Source organism: Callospermophilus lateralis, unplaced genomic scaffold (assembly GCF_048772815.1).
Source record: "Callospermophilus lateralis isolate mCalLat2 unplaced genomic scaffold, mCalLat2.hap1 Scaffold_97, whole genome shotgun sequence".
Taxonomy (NCBI): Eukaryota; Metazoa; Chordata; class Mammalia; order Rodentia; family Sciuridae; genus Callospermophilus; species Callospermophilus lateralis.
In genome coordinates this window covers 3,346,901-3,368,518 of record NW_027517884.1, presented here as the reverse complement: position 1 = coordinate 3,368,518, position 21,618 = coordinate 3,346,901, and positions in this window count along the sequence as shown.

The window sequence follows — 21,618 nt, the reverse complement described above, 5'->3', positions numbered from 1 at the left end:
TCTGTCAATTGTCATATCCCTGCATGATATATGGACATACACACATACAGACATACCAACATACAACACGTAACACAAATGTAACACATAACACAATAGTAAAGGCCTTGTAGCTTTTTTCAGGTGAAATCTCCATTGCAATGCTGAAAACTCCAGAGTCGATCAAAAATAGAACTGATCAGAAAACATTAACCCATCAGCATAATCAAGATCATGAGCTCAAAAAAAAAATTACAGAATCTAAGAAAAGCAAGAGTCCTAAAAATGATGACTGGCCAGTAATTAGTAAATACCATATTATATACTTTTTTGGTTAGGTCTAGTTTGAGTTCAGGTAAAAAGACACATTTACTCTTTTTATCTGTCTCCTGCTGAGTGCTGCAGGCTTCTTTTATTTGCATATCAAAGTAAGTCCTGGCTGAGGTCTGGAAAACTGGAAAGACTGGAATTCTGAGAAGAAACCTCATGCCTAAGGCATTTATCTATAAGTCATAATTTCCAGGTTTGGATGTTGAAAATTTTGATGCAAGTTTAAGATGTAATTCTCAAAATTTTATTTCTTTAGATTTTTCTACAATAGAAAAACTTGCTCACACAAAACTGAAAATAGGATCATTTTTTGATAATATTAATGCCACCATCAGAAGAAGTTTCTATAGGATCATTAAGCCCCTTTCTTTGTTATGAAGTTTCTAATAGTATTAAGTTAAATTAAATTGGCTGAAAAAGTTTTAAAAAGAACCCCATGCTACCATGTGTATCCGAAATTAAGCTTTAAAAATTTCCAAGACTGTTGCTAATTAATGTCATTTCAATAAGCCAGACCAACGTTTTAATTTAGTACCATTTTTTAAAATCTTACACACTGATGGGAATAGATACCATATCATAATTTATTATCTCTTCCCAAGTTAATGCACTGATATATCTACTGAAATTTTTTCAGGCTGTCTAGTTCAAAATTAAAACTCTTTATTTTTTTTTTACCCTAAGTATTTAAGTTTCCTAGCATGAACTACCTTAAATCAAACTAAACAATTGTTTAAACCCAACTTTTAACTGTAAGATAGTGCAATGCTTTAGAAACCCATTTAGATACCAGATGGTTAAAATAAAAAAAATCATTTCCAGATACACATTCACCCTAGATCATCCCCAAGAAACAATCTATAATATCAACATATTAATGCATTCATTGTCCCTTTTGTTAAGTAAACAGAGGTGGAGAAATCCTTAAAGTGCACGTAAGGAATAAGGGAGTTCCCCACAGCAAAATGGATCTGGCAGCTGCTGGGAGTCCCTTAGCCTCACCATTTACTTACAGGATTAGTTCCTCTGGTTTGCTTTGACCCCAGGCACCAGGCATATTCTATGTCTCCCAACTTTGCAGTAGTCAGCTCCCAAAAATTTCATTCTCTGCTTCAGTTGTTTTGAGTGCTAGGCTTCCCCAAGAGGGCAGAGTGGGGTTTATTTAAAGTCCCCTCTGGGGTGTCAAAATTTATGACTGAAGGCTTGGTTCCCATCCCAAAGCCAATTAATGCCAATTTAATAATGAGAACAGGGTTTTGAGAAAAGTTTAAGCGAGATATCAAAGTTCTTAGACCCCAGACATTTCCCTCTGCAGTGGGCATGCTCAATCCAACTACGGGAAGAAAAGAAATCACTGCTTCCGTAATGTTGCTTAACAAAGGGGAGTAAAGTTTATCAAAGTTCTTTAAAGCACAGCTAAGAGAGGTGAAAAGGTGAGAACAGAAAAACTGGCGGTTCTATTGACTTTTGGTCCCTCACAGGAGAAGCATTAGTTTAAAATTTAACTAAAGTAACTTCCACATATGTAATGCAGGTTGGAACTCGGGACTCTGCATCGGACCAAACAATGCCATCACATTTAACAGAAACACAGATAAAATGACACACAAAGACCATCATGCAGCTCCCGTTTGTTCACAACCCCAAGATCTACAATCTTGTGACTCAGAGAGAATGGAGGGAAGAGGGGGAGGAGTAGAAGGTTTGAGTGATAGGATCCTGGGTGAAGGGGTCGGATTGGAGGCAGGGACCAGGAATGGCTTCAAGGAAAGAGGCATGGAATGGCTTTGTCCCATAATGAGAGTTTCTCAAACAGAGACAAGGACAATACAAACGTGACACAAACATGTACACACAGTTAACATTTAATACGAGTTCAGAAGTAAAGATTAGAACCTAGTAACTGTCAAAACCTGATGGGTTAGACCACAAAGACAGACAGTGAATTCAAACTGAGAGAAAAAAGTAGTCAGCAAGATATGATGGGTTGCCAGCAGAGTCACCTAATGTGGGCTCATTCGTCCCTCCTCACCTAATGAGAGCACATCCGTCACTCCCCGAGTCCTCCAAGGCATCCCTTGCAAGGACATGGCCTGTGGCTTTAGGACACGTTTGTCCACCACTGACAGGGGGAACTTACATTCTCCGCTGGAAGCCACTCTGCCAACCCAAACCAAAAACGGAAAAATGGAACCTGAACAAAAAGCTCTGAGTTATCACAAGGAAAAATGAAAAGAAGCGCCTTACTTACCTCCAGAGGGGTCTGTTGGTGTGTCCTTGTCCTATGCTGCGTGATTCCTGGCCAATGCACCAAATGTAAGGGTCCGGTGAACGTCGGAGGAAGAGACCACCAAGAGAACGCGGCTCATGCAACAGAAAAAGGCGTTCATTGAGGATCCAATCCAGCATGCTGGGGCTACGTGCTCACTCAAGAAGGGAGAGCAGCCCAGAGCCCCGAGCAGGGGTTGAGCAGTGCTTAAGTACACTTTTTGGGGAGGGCGGGACTTTACATATATCACAGTCTCCTTTAAGAAATCAACATACACCGCAGAAAAATCAAACAACAATTCCTAAACATGATTAGTTCATTCATTGGCAGGAACAGGTCAGGCGGGAGTGACAGGTGAGTTCTAAAGCGAGGTACACATTCAAACAGATTGGTTTAGGCCTTGCGATGCCTATGTGCCAGGCCACACAGGGTCCTAGGTTATTAAACAACCAGGCGGTCAGGGGGAATATTTACTGGGCAGTCCGGAATTGTACTACAAGCTACAGGAATTTCAGGTTTTGCATGTAGCATAGGAACTTAACAATACCTGGTCCTTTACATTTTAACTCAGGCCTTGCAGCTTAGAAACTTTACAAAACCCGGTCTTTTACACTTCAACTTTTACACTTTAATTTCAATTTATTTTACCCTTTCAGATCACTCCTGGTGCACAAGAAGGGTGTCCAAGCCACCCTGAATTTAGGCAAATGAGTGGCAAGGGAGCTTATTTGGGACACTGTCTTGGGCTGTGCCCCTCATGGAAACCTCCAGCCAGATGTTATGATGAGTGCCTTTATAGAAGAAGAGGAGGGCCATGTGAGAGTGTTTTGGTATTAATTGTGGTCATTTGTGTGACAGTTGGAAGAGATGACTGGGTCCACCTGGGCTTGAATTCTTGTGTGATTCCCCTTAGAGACTGACTTCTGGAACTGAACTCAAAGAAGTATTGCCATGAATTGTGGTGATATTTTAAGAGGTCAAGCATGAGAGTCGCCCTTGGAAACTAAGACCAAGGCCGAGGGTGGCTTTCCACAGAGCACTGGGAATTTCAGCAAAGATATCCCATGATTTTATTCTTAAAGACTTGGTAGCCATAGTTGAGAGTCAAAACACACATGGACCTCACATTGTAGACATCAATGGGCCTGGCTATATCTAACCTTTTGGTCACTCTTTGGGAAGCCTTGCCTATGAGAGTTCTCCAGAGTTTCATTGAAATGAGCTTCCTCAACATTTAATGGTTCTTGAAACCCACAGTGCATACAAACACAATAGAAATACAAGCAGTTCAGAAGAGGCATGGTGTATAGTTGGACTTGCCTTTTGCATTATGTAGGGTAGGTGTTATAAATCTAGTTAATTTTTAATTGAAATAGTTCTCCTTGTGTTTTTAAAGTTAATAAATATGTGAATTCCTGTATCCTTTTCTCTGTAGCCTATTCATCACATGTATTTTTATATAAACATATTGAATCCTACCTGGTATCACATATACATTCTTGTGAGGTGGCTGACATGGCAGATACAAATTATGACAAGAGATCACTCCTCCTAAACGCTATTGGATCATAAAATTCAGCCTAAGGGTAACCTTTCTAGTTGAACAACATTATTCATAAATCCATGTTCAGTAAAATTAATATTTTTGGATCTGTGGATGATATATATTTCATCATGAATTTCAATTGGCATATATATTGCCACTTTATAATGTCTGTGTGTGTTTTGCTCTTTGCTTAATTGCTTTGGAAAGAGATGTGTCTGAATCAGCCTCTTGGCCCTGTGTGAGGCTGTGGCTTAGATTCTCAGCACCTGATGGATCTAAAGAAAGATCCCATGGGTGCATCCAAAACCAAAATGGCCAAAAGAGCAGTTATTGTGGATGAAGACTCTCACCTTCCTCTCTAATGGCCCTGACATCCATCAAGTGAAAATAGGGATCCTTTGGGTCAAATGAGTTCTTTAAAGCCCTGCAGAGTTTAGCCCATAGGTGCTTGGGTTTTCACATGAATCCAATTTACATAAAGAATCTAAACCCCACAGTCATTTGGCCTCAAATTGAAGAAGATAAGGGGCATGTGGGAGCATTTTGTTTTGAATTGTGGTAATTTGTTTGGCGCTTGGAACAGATGACTGGGTCCACCTGGGCTTGAACTCTGGTATGATTCTCCTTAGAGACTGAATTCTGGAAGTGACATCAGAGAAGTATTGTCATGAATTGTGTTTGGATTTTACTAGGCCATGCAACCTAGATCTCAGGTATTAATTGTGGTGCAGGGAGATCTAGGTGCAGGGTGGCTTTGCCCAGAGCACTGGGAATCTCAGCCTGGATATCACATGATTTTATTCTGAAATTCTTTAAAGCCACAGTTGAGAGTCAAAACACACATGGACCTCACATTGTAGACCTCAATGGGCCTGACTTCATGTGACCTTTTAGCCACTCTTTGGGAAGACTTGCCTGTGAGTGTTCTCAAGATCTTTCATTGAAATGAGCTTCTTCAACATTTAATGGTTCCTGAATGAATTGAAACCCACAGAGCCTCCAACTTTATCCTCAAAAAATGGCTTGATAAATACCATGAAACTTTTGAAATTCCCATAACCAGGTGGCACTGGAAAACTTTTGGATGTCCTGTTGCTGATCATGAGTGTATCTCACTGTGCCTTGACTGACTGGGTTTCATGAAAATTGTGTAGAACAGTGATGCCAGTATGTTGGAGCCTGTTCATTAGTGGGACTAGAGCATAGGTGTGAAGGTGTGTGATAAAACATGTGTGTTGGGGCATGTGGATCTGCCATTGGCTTCCAATTGCCTTGTGACTGACAGAGTACAGCCAGCAGACCCTTATATGTAAAGGCATCTTGTTATATGGATAGGTTTCTGGGCAATGTTCAAAATCAGGTTGCTATGGACAAAGGGGCAACCTATGTGGGACAGAATCCTGGTTGGTGCATTCTCATGCAGACTGTGTCCCTCCACACGTGACAGAACTCCCTCCAGCACTGTGTCCCAGTTGAACTCCTTGTATTTCATGAAGCAAATACCAAACTCCCAGTGCACCAAGGAGTAACACCACGAAAATTGGAGCATGACCAAATGGCTTCACAGTCAACCCGGGGAGACACTTACACCCCAGTGGCCATAGTTTAACTACAAAAAGAGTATTCAGCACTGCTGCCTCATTTTCATTGGAAAATTAGAAACAATGTCCTTCAGGTCACATATTTGCACACCCAGATTTGATGGTCACACAACAAAGGAAGCTAAAGCTCCTGACAACAACATGTATTTTAAGAGCCCAACCTCAGAGAGTTTCTCAAGAAGTCTTTACACAAGCAGAGCTCAATGTTTGTGGAGTGTTTACCCTGTCCCTTACTTTTGGAAACTCCTCTACCACCTACAAGTTTGTGAACTCCTGAGCATTTTTTATTCCTGATATGTATTTACAGATTTTCTAACTTTTCTCCTCTAATTGTATCTTACTTGGAACTAAGGTAATGTCAAGGCAATCTTCTGGATGAGAGTGTGAACATTTTTGTGTAGCACATATTTGCATACCAATTAGAGTCATTTTCCATATTTCCATTCGAAATACTGAATCCTTGACACTAACGCATACCCTAATAGACTCTGACTACTACTCCTAATATGATGGAGAAAAATAACACAAACAGAATAGGAATACAAGCAGTTCAGAGGAATCATAGTGTATAGTTGGACTTGTTTTTTGCATGATTAATTGTAGGTGTTATAAATCTAGTCAATTTTTAATTGAAATAGTTCTCCATGTGTTTTTAATGTTAACAAATATGTGAATACCTATCTCCCTTTCTCTGTAGCCTATTCAGCACATGTATTTTTAAATGCACATATAGAACACTACCTGGTATCACACCTACATTTTGTGAGGTGGCTAATTTGGCAAATACAATTTGTGAGAAGTGATCACTCCTGTTAAACTCTGTTGGAACTGAAAATTTAACCTAGGGGTGTGTTTCCTAGAAGAACAACATTATACATAAATACATGTTCTAAAAGAAATAATTTTGCATCTGTGGAGGATATATATTTCATGATAAATTTGATTGCTAATTTATTGTCTGTGTGTGTTTTTTGTATATATATATATATATATATATATATATATATATATATATATATATATATATATATATAATATACATACACTCTCCAGATTTTTCAAAATATGAAATATATGTGTCTTATATACACTCCCTAAATTCATTCATGTTCATGTATATGGATTTATAATCAACTTTTCACAAGATCATTCTCAGAAATATTCATCCACCTGAAATACATATTGTTTCCAGTACTGAAAACTAACTTCAGTTAATGTTGCATACAAATACTAATAATTCTACAGTAACTGACCCAGTTTAACATCAATGCAAGTACATTCCTATGTGACATGATGTGTATTTTGAAATTCATTTTAATTCAACACTGGTACATTACTATTTCTTCAATTTATGCACATCATAGGATATATATTTCATCCACAAGTTAGCAAACTTATAGGCATTTGTTTCACTTTCAATCACTTCCTGCTTCAGAACACATGGATTCTTCCAGGTTTCTTGACTGGTCTTATAATGAGACTTCTTTCGAAATATATTATTTTTGATTTTTTTTATCACTTTTGAAGCAAAACTGACACTCACTTCATGATAAACCATAACTATAATATCACCACTAGATGTATAACTGGTTGGAATGAATGATTTTATAACAATATAGTATTTTTTATATATTCTTTTATATCAGTTTATTCCATTATTTAAAGTGGAACCAGTTATATTATTTATTCACTATATTGTCTATTCATGCATTATCTCTATATTCATAGACACAGGGTACACCTCTTAGTACCCCCAAAACTAATTTATTAGTCTTCTAAATATTGCTCCCAGAAATGGTGGAAGAAATACTCATGTCACCTGATCTACATATGCATGTTATCATAGTAATATTCTGGACACAAAATGCAAAAGTCACACGTATGATTGTACCAAAGCCTAAATGGAAACTGAAGATGGATTACTAAAAACATCCATATCCAGGTTGCCTAATGCTCTCAAATGTCAATCCTATTGGTGACCACATTTTTGTTTCTTCCTAAGATTATATATTCAACCTCAAAACTATTGGAAATGTCTAGTTTTTTCACTCACTTTATACTTTGCCTGATTTCCTAATGTCTCTATTGATATCTACTTTCCTACATATTTTTTCCAGTTCAACATTGTGACTGACCCTTCACATGTGCTGACATTGACATTCACTCTCTAACCGAAACCCTATTGCTAATGAACTTTGGTCCAAATCCTATACTCTATCTTCTTCCGAAACATACTGACTATCTTCCTGATCCTATCGACTATCCCTTTTTGAGTGGATGTACTCTACTACATTCAATCATCTGAGGTACAAGGTCCTATGCCATTGTATATCGATTTTTCTGAAACATGTATGCAGAACATAATTCAAAGCTACGTGTCCCAATCTATTGCCAAATGCACTTCTGAGCTTCAAATCTTACCTAGATTTCTGTTTTCATACTTATATTTAACCACTATATTTCTATATATTGCAGGTTCCCAATAACCTTATTCATCCTGCAGAATGATTCCTAACCCAAATCGAACGTGTTATTAACCCTAACCATACACTGTTGCCTCAATCTAACATTACAAAAGAGCAGGGACAGGGCTATTCTTTCAATTAGGGATGTAGGTTATCTTCCAACTGCTGAGAACCTCAAAGTTCGATGCAGAAATGATCCCTGGAGAAGATGTAGGCAGCTATGAAGGACCTGCATGAGCAAAAGCCATCTTCCATGGCAAACAACCTGGACAGGATGAAGGGATGTGTATGCATCAGACTCTCTCTTCTTAATGTAGAGAAGATGAACCTAACCAGGCCTGCGTGTAGAGCTGTTCCATGGTGTCTATTTTGATATACCATTCTAACTAGTCAAATTGTCACAGGAAGTAGGGGCACCCTCCAACTCATGGAACCATTGGAAGCAAGTCTTAGGACAAAGTTGTTGCCAAGGCAGTGACCTCATTCAGTTGCAAAGAAAGTGACATACCTCATTTCCTTGGTGATGGAACTCTCTGAAATTGGGATGCAAGAAGCCAGGCACCAAGAGCCAGTCCCAGTCCCAGTCCCAGTGGGCTCACTTGTTTGGATTTACCAAGTACAGAGTCAGGCCTTCTTGGTACCTACTGATGTGAGGATGGCCAAATGCCAGTAGAGCTCTGAAGAGGGGCCTTTCTTGAGACAGCAGGTTGTGGCTAACAGCAGGCTCCTCGAAGAATAACAGAGTTGGCCAAGGAGACAAGATCTGAGACCAGACAGGCCATTTCGAGTGGAACATAGTATGGCCCACCAGTCAGAGGACACTCCAGATAGTTAAAGACCTATTTTTGGGAAGGAGGTGCCTTTTTGGTTGTGGGTGTGAGTTTGCGGTTTTGTTTCATGTTCTGAGAATAGGTAGGAAAGGTGGTTGGTTTGGTTTGGAGTCGACTGTTTCTAGTAAGTCTATAGACAAGGCGAGTATTTCTATGTCTGTGTAGCCACTGTGTCCGTGGTTTTAGACATTAGAAACGAGAATGCATCAATGGAGGTGTCCTGTCTAGTAGAAAGCTTCACAGCATTCATCCTGCACAATTGATTAATGGACTGTTGCTTGCCTTATGGATGGGAAACACCTACTAACTTCCTAAGTTGCTGTTTTCTTCCTGAATTCTGGCTACTCTCCAGAATAGTATCATGGTTTATTGTCCAAGATATGTACCACCTCCAAACTCTGTGACATGGCCATGTCCTTGATAGCTGAAGGGAATGGGAACATCTCAGAAAACTCAGATATCAGTGTGACCAGTAAAGTCTCAGTGGAGAAACCCTGCTTGGCTCCATTTGCTTATCTATGTTTCTGTTGCCTTGAATGTCAGGAAGGTCTTTGCCTCAGGCCACCCCTTTGTGAAACGTGAAGAAACAGTTTTCAAATGGAAATGAATGGGCATCACCTGTGGCTCTTTGCTTAATTGCTCTGGAAAGGGATGTGTCTTATTCAGACACTAGGCCCTGTTTGAGGCTGTGGCTAAGATTCTCAGCTCCTGATAGATCTAAAGAAGATCCCATGTGTGCATCCAAAACCAAAATGGCAAAAAATCTGTCATTGTGGATGAAGTCTCTTGTCTTCTTCTGTTTGGTTCCTGACCTCCATCAAGTGAGAATAGGGATCCTTTGGATCAAATGAGTTCTTCAAAGTCCTGCAGAACTGCTTGGGTTGTCTTATGATGCCAAATCACATAAAGAATCTATACCTGACAGTAAGTAGGCCTCAAATTGGAGAAGCAGAGCAGTATTTATGGCAGGCCGAGAGCAGTTGTGTGCAGGTGTGTGACAATACATCTGTGGTGGGGTCATGTGGATCTTACATTGGCTTCCAAATGGCTTGTGACTGACATGGTGCAGCTAGCAGAACTTTGTATGTAAAGGCATCATGTTACATGGAGAGTTTTCAGGGCAATGTTCAGAATCAAGTTCCTATGGTAAAGGGGGCAAGCAATGGGGGATAGAAGCCTGGTTGGTGCATTCTCCTGCAGACCCTGACACACCATACGTTACAGGACTCCCTCCAGCATTGTGTCCCAGTTTAACTCCTTGTATGTCATGAACCAAATACAAAAAACCCACTGCAGCAGCAAGAAACACCACGAAAAGTGGAGGATGACCAAATGATTTCAAAGTCCAGACGGGGAGACACTTATCCCCCATTGGCCACAGTTTAGTTACAAAGAGTGAATTCAGCACTGCTGCCTCATGTTCATTGGACAATAAGAATTCATGTCCTCCAGGTCACAAAAATGCAGACCCAAGTTTGATGGTCTCACTACAAAGGAAGCTAAAGCTTCTGAAAACAACATATATTTCAAGTACCCAACCTCATTGTCAGTATCTCCAGAAGTGTTTAGGCCAGCAGAGATCCATGTTTGTGGAGTTTTACCCTGTCCCTAAGGTTTGGAAACGTCTCTTCCACCTCAAAGGTTGTGAACTACTGAGCATTTTCCATTCTACGTATGTATTCACAGATTTTCTAACTCTTCTCCTCTAATTGTTTCTTACATGGAGCGTGGTTATTTCAAGCCATTGTTCTGAATGAAAGTGGGAATTTTTTGTGTGTAGCACGTATTTGCATACACATTGGATTCATTTTCCAATTTTCCATTCGAAATACTGAATCCCTGACACGAACCCATACCCTACTAGACTCTGACTACTAATTCTAATATCATGCAGAAAAGTAACACAAACAGAATTGAAATACAAGCAGTTCAGAGGAGGCATGGTGTATAATTGATCTTGCCTTTTGCATGATAAATGTCAGGTGTTATAAATCCAGTCTATTTTTAATTGAAATAGATCTCCATGTGTTTTTAAAGTTAACAAATATGTGAATTCCTGTCTCCCTTTGTCTGTAGCCTATTCAGCACATGTATTTTTATATGCACATATCAAATCCTACCTGGTGTCACACCTACATTCTTGTGAGGTGACTGACTTGGGAGATACAATTTGTGAGAAGACATCACTCCTCCTAAACGCTGTTGGAACTGATAATTCAAATAATGGGTGAGCTTCCTAGTAGAAAAACATTATACATAAATCCCTGTTAAGAAAATTGAATATTTTTGGATCTGTGATTGATGTATATTTCATAGTGAATTTAGATTTGCATATATGTTGCTACATTTTAATATCTGTATGTGTCTGTGTGTGTATACACACACACACACACACACACACTCTCTCTCTCCAGATTTTTCAAAATATGAAATATATGTATCTTATTTACACTCCCTAAATTCATTTATGTTCAAGTATGTGGATTTATAATCAACTTTTCACAAGATTTTTCTCAGAAATATTTATCCACCTGAAATACATATTTGTTTCCTAGTACTGAAAACTAACTTCAGTGAATGGTACATACAAATCCTGTTGATAGCCACAGCCAAGGGTCTCCAGTAAATACCATATGTACTACTGCACAACCTAAGGCAGGCATGGTCCCTAAGCCACATGCTCGTTGTTTAAACAGAGAGGGGGAGATGTTGAGAGCCACAGCCAAAGGGGCCCCAGGAAACCTCCAGCTGCCAGCAAACTTCCAGCTGCCGGCTGATGATTGGCTCCACAGCGGCCCCAGCAACATCTAGCTGATTGGCTCCTCTGTGGTGATGCTCAATGGGATGTTTCCCTTCCCTTTCAGACAACGGAGCTGCTCATTGGTGGACTTTTTTGGCTCCGCCCATGTGACCCAGCCAATTGGCCTCAAAAGGAGGAGGCTTGTGGTTGAGGGAGAGGCTTGTGGGAAGACTGTGGTGGCAGTTGGGCTCTGAGGGTTTTTCCTGAGAAGCTGTTTTGTTTGGCTTGTGTGGTTCTAAAAATAAAGTTTGTTTCTTTTGACAATTGGCTCCTGAATTGTGCCCAGCCAGACTGATGATAATCATGTAAAATGTTGATTTTAAATCGCATACATGAACTTGAATGAATTTAGGGAGTGTATAATAAGACACATATATTTCATATTTTGGAAAATCTGGAAAATCTGGTATATATATATATATATATATATATATATATATATATATATATATATACACACACACACACACAACAATAAAATGTAGCAATATATATGCCAATCGAAATTTATCATGAAATATATATCATCCACATATCTAAAAATATTCATTTTACTGAACATGGATTTATGTATGATGTTGTTCACTAGGAAGCTCACCCATAGTTTGAATTTTCAGTTCCATCAGTATTTAGGGGAAGTGATCTATTCTCATAATTTGTATATTCCAAAGTTAGTGAGATCACAAGAATTTACGTGTGTTACCAGGTAGGAGTCTATATATGCATAAAAATATACATGTTCTAAAGAGGCTACAGAGAAAAGGAGACAGGAATTTACATATGTGTTAACTTTGAAAACTCATGGAGAAATATTACAATGAAAAGTTGACTAGATTTATAACACATATCCTTGATAAAGGAAAAGGAAAATCCAAGTATACACCATGCCTCCTACAAAAGGCCTGTATTTCTATTCTGTTAGGTTTCTTTTTCTCCATCATTTTAGGATAGTAGTCATAGTCTAGTAGGGTATGGGTTAGTGTCAGAAATTCAGTATTGCAAATGGAAAATAGGATAATGTATCCAATGTGTATGCAAATATGTGCTACACAATAATCTTCCCACTCTCACCTAGAACAATGCCTTGACATTACCTTTGCCCCAAGTGAGACACAATTAGAGAAGAAGAGGTAGAAAATCTGTGAATACATATCTGGAATGGAAAATTCTCAGGAGTTCTCAACCTGGGAGCAGGTAGAGGAGTTTCCAGAAGTAAGGGATTGGGTAAACACTCCACAACCATGGAGCTCTGCTGGAAAAAAGACTTCTGGAGAATCTGCCTCTGAGGTGTGGCACTTGAAATATATATTGTTGTCAGGAGCTTTGTCTTCATTTGTAGTGAAACCATCAAAGCTGGGTCTGAATCTATGTGACTTGGAGAACATGGTTTCTTATTTTCCAATGAACCTGAGGCAGCAGTGCTGAATTCTCTCTTTGTAGGTAAACAGAGGCCAGTGGGCCAAAGTGTCTAACCATGTGGACTGTGAAGCCATTTAGTCATCCTCCAATTTTCATGGTGTTTCTTGGTGTTGAACTGGGAGTTTGGTATTTGCTTCAAGAAATACAAGGAGTTCAACTGGGACACAGTGTTGGAGGGAGTTCTGTGACATGTGCTGGGTCAGAGTCTCCAGGAGAACTCACTAACCCGGCTTCTATCCCACATAGCTTGCCCCCTTGACCATAGCAACCTGATTCTGAACATTTCCCTGAAACCTCTCCATATAACAAGATGCCTTTGCATATAAGGGTCTGCTGGGTGCACCATGTTAGCTAAAAGCCATTTGGAAGTCAATGGCAGATCCACATGGCACCACCATAAATATTTTATCACACACCTGCACACCACAACTCTGGGCCAACTACTCCGCAGTCTCCATCTAACCGGCATCTCTGTTCTACACCACTTTCATTATACCCAATCAATCAAGGCACTGTCTGGTACACTAATGATCAGCAACAGGACATCAAAGGTTCTCCAGTGCCACCTCATCATGTGAATTTCAAAAATTTCATGGTATTTATCTAGCCATTTTACAAGGATGAAGTTGGAGGCATTGTGGGTTTCAATTCTTTCAGGAATCATTCAATGTTGAGGAAGCTCATTTCAATGAAAGTTCTGGAGAACTCTCACAGGCAAGGCTTTCCAAAGAGTGGCCAAATAGTCACATGAAGCCAGGCCAATTGAGGTCTACAATGTGAGGTCCATGTGTGTTTTGACTCTCAACTATGTCTGGCAAGTATTTCAAAATAACATCATATGATATTCTGTCTGAGATTCCCAGTGCTCTGTGGAAAGCCACCCCAGGCCTAGATCTCAGTTTCAAAGGGCGACTTTCATGGGTGGCCGCCTAAAATCCCAACACAAATCATGGCAATACTTCTCTGAGGTCAGTTCCAAAACTCAGTCTCTAAGAGGAATCACACCAGAGTTCAAGCCCTGGTGGACCCAGTCATCTTTCCTACTGCCACATAAATGACCACAATGAAAACCAAAACACTCCCAAATGGCCCTCATCTTCTTCCATATAGACACTCATCATAACCTCTGGCTTGACGTTTCCTTGAGGGGCACAGCCCAAGACAGTGTCCAAAATAATCTCCCTTTCCTCTCATTTGCCTAAAGTCAGGGTGGCCTGGACACCAATTCTGTGAACCATGAGTGATCAAATAACCCTGACTTTAATACTGCTCTGCTTCTCCAATTTGAGGCCTACTGTCTGTGGAGTATAGATTCTTGATGTGAATTGGAGTAATGAAAAAAACCCAATAACCCATTGGCTACACTCTGCAGGGTTTTGAAGAACTCATTTGACCCAATAAATCCCTATTCTCATTTTATGGAGGTCAGGAACCTTACAGAGGAAAGTGAGAGACTTCATCCTCAATGACTGCTTTTTGGGCCACTTTGGTTTTTGATGTGCCTTCTGGAATGTTACATATTTTTTTTTTTTTTTTGGTTTTAGTGCCTTCTGGAATATTACATAATTTTTTTCTTTAGACATTATTGCCAGAGTTCCTATCTTCATCCCAGTGCAGGTGAAATCAAAGATAATACCAATCTACAGCTTCTGCAATAGCCATCCCTGTACTGCTTGCAGAACTTGCCTGGACACATTGTGAACTCACCTAAATGCATTGTGAACTATCTGTTGGTGCAGCGACTTGTGGTAGTGTTGGGGTATATTTGCTGATGATGTCATCGGTGGTACAATTTTTCCAAAAGGAGCCATCAATTGGCTTGGTGTATCTTCCTCCCTTCTGCGTGTCATGATCGTCCAGCTAAAATTTGGGGGGCCAACAGAGGTGAGGCAAAGAACCTCACCCACCCCCGCTGGTACAAAGACCTCTCCACATGTGTGGCTCTATACTGGACGGGTAGTCAGTGACGGGTAAGATCCAATTGCAATGGTACCAACTTAACGGGTAAAGACCATATGTACTATTGGACAACCTAAGGCAGGCACGGTCGCTAAGCCACATGCGTGTTGTTTAAACAGAGAGGCGAAGATGTTGAGAGCCACAGCCGAAGGGGCCCCAGCAAAATTCCTGCTGCCAGCAAACTTCCAGCTGCCGGCTGATGATTGGCTCACAGCGGCCCCAGCAACACCTAGCTGATTGGCTCCTCTGTGGTGATGCTCAATGGGCTGTTTCCCTGCCCTTTCAGACCACAAAACTGCTCATTGGGGGACTTTTTTTGACTCCGCCCACATGACCCAGCCAATCGCCCTCAAGAGCAGGAGTATTGTGGGAGGCGGAGAGAGGCTCCTGTGGGAGGGAGAGGTTTTGGGAAGCCAGTGGTGGCAGTTGGGGCTCTGAAGGTTTTTTCCTGAGAGGCTGTTTTGTTTGGCATGTGTGGTTCTAAAAATAAAGTTAGTTTCTTTTGACAAGTGGCTGCTGATTGTGCCCAGCAAGACTGCGGCATTATCCTAATATTTCTACAATAACTGACCCAGTTTAACATCAATGCAAGTAGATTCCTGTGGGAGAGGACATGATGTGTATTTTGACGTTCATTTTTATGTAACAGTGGTACATTACTATTTCTTCAGTTTACGCACATCATAGTATATATATTTGATCCACAAGTTCACAAATTTATAGGCATTTGTTTCACTTTCAATCACTTTCTGCTTCAAAACACATGTATTCCTCCAGGTTTCTTGACTGGTCTTTTCATGAGACTTCTTTCCAAACCATTATTTCCGATTTCCATAATCACTTTTGAAGCAAAACTCACACATTCTTCATGAAAAACCATAATGCTGATATAACCATTATATATATTACTGGTTGGAATGAAGGATTGTATATCAATGTAAGATTTTCTGTATATTTTCAGATATCAATTCAATCCATTATTTAAAGTTAGAACCAGTTATAATATTTCTTTACAGTATGGTCTATTCATGCATTATCTCTATAATTATAGACACAGTGTACACCATTTTTACCTCCAAAAATAATTGATACGTCTTCAAAATATTGCTCTCAGAAATGGTGGAAGAAATACTCATGTCACCTGATCTACATATACATTTTACCACAGTAATATTCTGCACACAGAAAGAAGAGGTCAAACTTATGTTTGTACCAAAGCCTAAATGAAAAGTGAGCATGGATTACGGAAAACATCCATGTCCATATTGCCTAATGCTCTCAAAAGTTCATCCTATTGGTGACTACATGTTTGTTTCTTCCTAAGATTATATATTCAAACTCAACCCTGTTGAAAATGTATAATTCTATCACTCACTTTATACTTTGCCTGATATCCTAATGTCAATTGATATCTGCATTCCTACTTTTTTCCCCAGTTCATCCTTTTGACAGACTCTCCACATGTGCTGACAATTACATTCACTCTCTATCCGAAACCCTATTGCTAAAGATCTTTTCATCCAAATCTTATACTCACTCTTCTTTCAAAACCTACCAACAATCTTACTAATCCTACAAATTATTTCTTTTTGACTGGATGTTCTCTTCAACATTCAATCAACCAAGGTACAAGGAATTATGCCATTGTATATTGATTTATCTGAGACATCTGTGCAGAATATAATTCAAAGCTAAGAATCCCAGCCAAGGGTCCAATGCAATTCTGGGCTTCAAATATTACCTAGATGTCTGTTTTCATACTTATATTTCACTTATATTCTTATAAATATCGCACGTTCCCAATACCATAATTCATCCCGCAGAATGATTCCTAACCCAAATGGAACATGTTATTAACCCTGACCATACACTGTTCTCTCAATCTATCTTTACTGAAGAGCAGGGACAGAGTTGGTCTTTCAATACAGAAATTAGGGGATCTTCCACTTGCTGAGAACCTCCAAGGTCATTAAAGAAATGATCCCTGGATTAAATGTAGGCAGCTATGAATGACGTCAGAGAGCAAAAGTCATCTTCCATGACAAACAACCTGGTTAGCATGAAGGGATGTGTCTGAATCAACATTTCTTTTCTTAATGTATAGAAGATGGACCAAACCAGGCCTATCTGGAGAGCTTTTTTTGGGTGCCTATGGTTGATATACCATGCAAACTTGTGAAAGTTTCACTGGAAGAAGGGGCAGCCTCCAACTCATTGGACTTTGGAAGCAACTGTTAGGACAAATTGGTTGACAAGGCAGTAACCTAATTCAGTTCCTGAAGGAAGTGACCTACGTCACTTCCTTGGTGAAGGAATTCTCTGAATTTGGGATCCATGAAGACAGGTACCCAGAGCCAGTCTCAGTCCCAGTCCCAGTGGGCTCACTTGTTCAGTTTTACCAAGGACAGGGTCAGTCTTTCTTGGTACCTACCTATGTGAGGATGGCCAAAGGCCAGAAGAGCTCTGAAGAGGGACCTTTTCTGAGAAAGCAGGTAGTGGCTCACCGCTGGCTCCTGACAACTTCACAAAGTTGGCCAAAGAGACCAGATCTGAGTCAGGACAGGACATTTCGGGAGAACATTTTATGGCCCACCAGTCAGAGGACACTCTGGATAGTCACAGACCTACTTGGGGGAAGGAGGTGCCTTTGTGGGAGTGGTTGTGGTTTTGTGGTTTTGTCACATGTTCTGAGAATAGGTAGGAAATGTGGTTTGTTTGGTTTGGATTGGACTGTTTCTAGTAAGTCGTTTGACATGTAAGTGTTTCTATGTCTGTGTATCCCACTGTGTCTGTGGTTGTAGACATTAGAAAAGAGAATGAATTAATGGATGTGTCCTGTCTAGTAGAAAGCTTCCCAGCATTCATCCTGCCCAATTGATTAATGGACTGCGGCTTGCCTTCTGGATGGGCAAAACCTTCTATCTTCCTAAGATCCTGTTTTCTTCCTGAATTCTGGCCACTCTCCAGAATAGGCTCATGGTTTTGTGTCCAAGATATATACCACCTCTAAGCTCTGTGACATGGCCATGTACTTGCTAGCTGAAGTGAATGTCAAGCATCTCAGAAAACTCAGATATCAGTGTGACCAGGAAAGTCTCAGTGGAGAAACACTGCTTTGTGTCTTTTGCTTACCTGTTCTTCTGTTGCCCTAAATGTCAGGAAGGTCTTTGCCTCTGGCCACCCCTTTGTGAAGCCTGAAGAAAACAGTTTTCAAATGAAAATGAATGGGCATCACCTGTGGCTCTTTGCTTAATTGCTTTGTAAAAGGATGTGTCTGAATCAGCCTCTTGGTTCTGTGTGAGGTTGTGGCTTAGATTCTCAGCACCTGATGCATCAAAAGATAGATTCCATGTGTGCATTCAAAACAGAAATGGCAAATGAGTCTCTTGCCTTCCTCTATTAGATTCCTGACCTTCATCAAGTAAGAATCAGGATCCTTTAGTTCAAAAGAGTTCTTTGAACCCCTGCAGAAGTGCTTGGGTTTTCTGATGACTCCAAATCACATAAAGAATCTATACCTGACAGTCAGTAGGCCTCAAATTGGAAAAGCATGACAGTATTAACGCCATGCCTATTTGATCAGTTCTGGTTCACAGGAAGGGTGTGTAGGCCACCCTGACTTTTGGCAAATGAGGGGAAAGGGAGCTTATTTTGGACAGTGTCTTGGTCTGCGCCCCTCATGGAAACTTCTAGCCAGAGGTTATGATTAGTGTCTATATGGAAGAACATGAGGGCCATGTGAGAGTGTTTTGGTTTTCATTGTTGTCATTTGTGTGGCGGTGGGAAAAGATGACTGCGTCCACCTGGGTTTCAACTCTTGTGGGATTCCCCTTGGAGACTGAGTTCTGAACCTGACCTTAGAGAAGTATTGCCATGAATTGTGTTGGAATTTTCGGAGGCCACGCATGAGAGTCACCCTTGGAAACTGAGATCTAGGCCCAGGGTGGCTTTCCACAGAGCACTGGGAATCTCAGCGAGGATATCACTTGATTATATTCTGAAAGACTTGGCAGCAATAGTTGAGAGTCAAAACACACATGGACCTCACATTGTAGACCTCAATGTGGCTGGCTTTATGTGACCTTGGGCCACTCTTTCAGAAGACTTGCCTGTGAGAGTTCTCTAGAGCTTCCATTGAAATGAGATTCCTCAATATTTAATGGTTCCTGAATGAATTGAAACCCACAGTAACTCCAACTTCATCCTTGAAAAATGGCTAGAAAATACCATGAAATTTTTGAAATTTCCATGACCAGCTGGCACTGGAAAACCATTTGATGTCCTGTTGCTTATCATGAGTATACAAGACAGTGCCTGGTTTGACTGAGTTTCATGATAATGGTGTAGAAAAGATATGCCAGTAAGTTGGAGCCTGCTGAGTAGTGGGCCAAGAGCAGTAGAGTGTAGGTGTGTGAAAAAACATCTGTGGTGGGTCCACGTGGATCTGCCATTGGCTTATAAATGGTTTGTGACTGACATGGTGCAGCTAGCAGACCTTTGGATGTAAAGGCATCTTGTTGTATGGAGAGGTTTCAGGGCAATGTTCAGAATCATGTTGCTATGGTCAAGGGGGCAACTATGTGTGATAGAAGCCTTCTTGGTACATTCTCCTGCCGATCCTGACCACCACACATGACAGAACTCCCTGCAGCACTGTATCACAGTTAAACTCCTTTATTTCATAAAGTAAATACCAAACTTTCAGTGCAGCATCAAATAACATGATTAAATGTGAAGGATGATCAAATGGCTTCACAGTCCACATGGGGAGACACTTAGCCCCCAGTAGCCCCAGTTTGCCTACAAAGAGAGAATTCAGTACTGCTGCCTCGTGTTCATAGGAAAATAAAAAAAAAAACATGTCGTCCAGGTCACATAGATGCAGACTCAGCTTTGATGGTCTCACTACAAAGGAAGCTAAAGCTCCTGACAACAACATATATTTCAAGTGCCCAACCTCAGAGGCATTTTCTCAAGAAGTCTTAAGGCCGACACAGCTCCATGTTTGTGGTATTTACCCTGTCCCTTACTTTTGGAAACTCCTCTACCACCTTCAAGGTTGTGAACTCCTGAGCATTTTCCATTCCAGATATTTATTATGAACTCAAACAACAACAAGTGCTGGCGAGGATGTGGAGAAAAGGGTACACTTGTACATTGCTGGTGGGACTGCAAATTGGTGCAGCCAAATTGGAAAGCAGTATGGAGATTTCTTGTAGAGGTGGGAATGGAACCACCATTTGACCCAGGTATTCCCCTTCTCAGTCTATTCCCTAAAGACCTAAAAAAAATGCTACAGGGACACTGCTACATTGATGTTCATAGCAGCACAATTTACAATAGCAAGACTGTGGAACCAACCTAGATGCACTTCCATAGATGAATGGATAAAAAATGAGGCATTTATACACAATGGAGTATTACTCTGCATTAAAAAATGACAAAATTTTTACAGAGAAATGGATGGCATTAGAGCAGATTATGCTAAGTGAAGCTAGCCAATCCCTAAAACCAAATGCCAAATGTCTTTTTGATATAAAGAGATTAACTAAGAACAGAGTAGGGACGAATAGAATGAGAAGAAAATTAACATTAAACAGGGATGAGAGGAGGAAGGGAAAGGGAGAGAGAAGGGAAATTGCATGGAAATAAAAGGAGACCCTCAGGGTTATACAAAATTACATAAAAGAGGAGGTGAGGGAAAGGAAAAAATTATACAAGGGGGAGAAATGAATTACAGTAAAGAGGTAGAGAGAGAAGAGGAGAGGGGAGGTAAGGGGAGGGGGATAGTAGAGGTTAGGAAAGGCAGCAGAATACGACAGACACTAGTATGGCAATATGTAAATCAATGGATGTGTAACTGATGTGATTCTGCAATCTGTTTATGGGGTAAAAATGGGAGTTCATAACCCACTTGAATCACAGTGTGGAATATGATATATCAAGAACTATGTAATGTTTTGAACAAGCATAAATAAAAATTAAAAAAAAGAAAACTAACTTTGGTGAATGGTGCAAAGAAATCCTAATATTTCTACAGTAACTGACACAGTTTAACATCAATGCGAGAAGATTCCTGTGGGACATGATGTGTATTTTGATGTTCATTTTTATTCAGCACTGGTACATTACTATTTCTTCAGTTTATTCACATCATATTATAATATTTCATCCACAAGTAAGGAAATTTATCGTCATTTTTTTCAATTTCAATCACTTCCTGCTTCAGAACTCATGAATTCCTCGGTGTTCCTTGACTGGCATTTTCATGAGACTTCTTTCCAAACACATTATTTTCGATTTCCATAATCACATTTGAAGCAAAACTCACACAAACTTCATGATAAATCGTACCCTAATATTAACATTAGGTGTATAACTGGTTGTCATGAATGATTGCATATCAATATAAGATTTCTT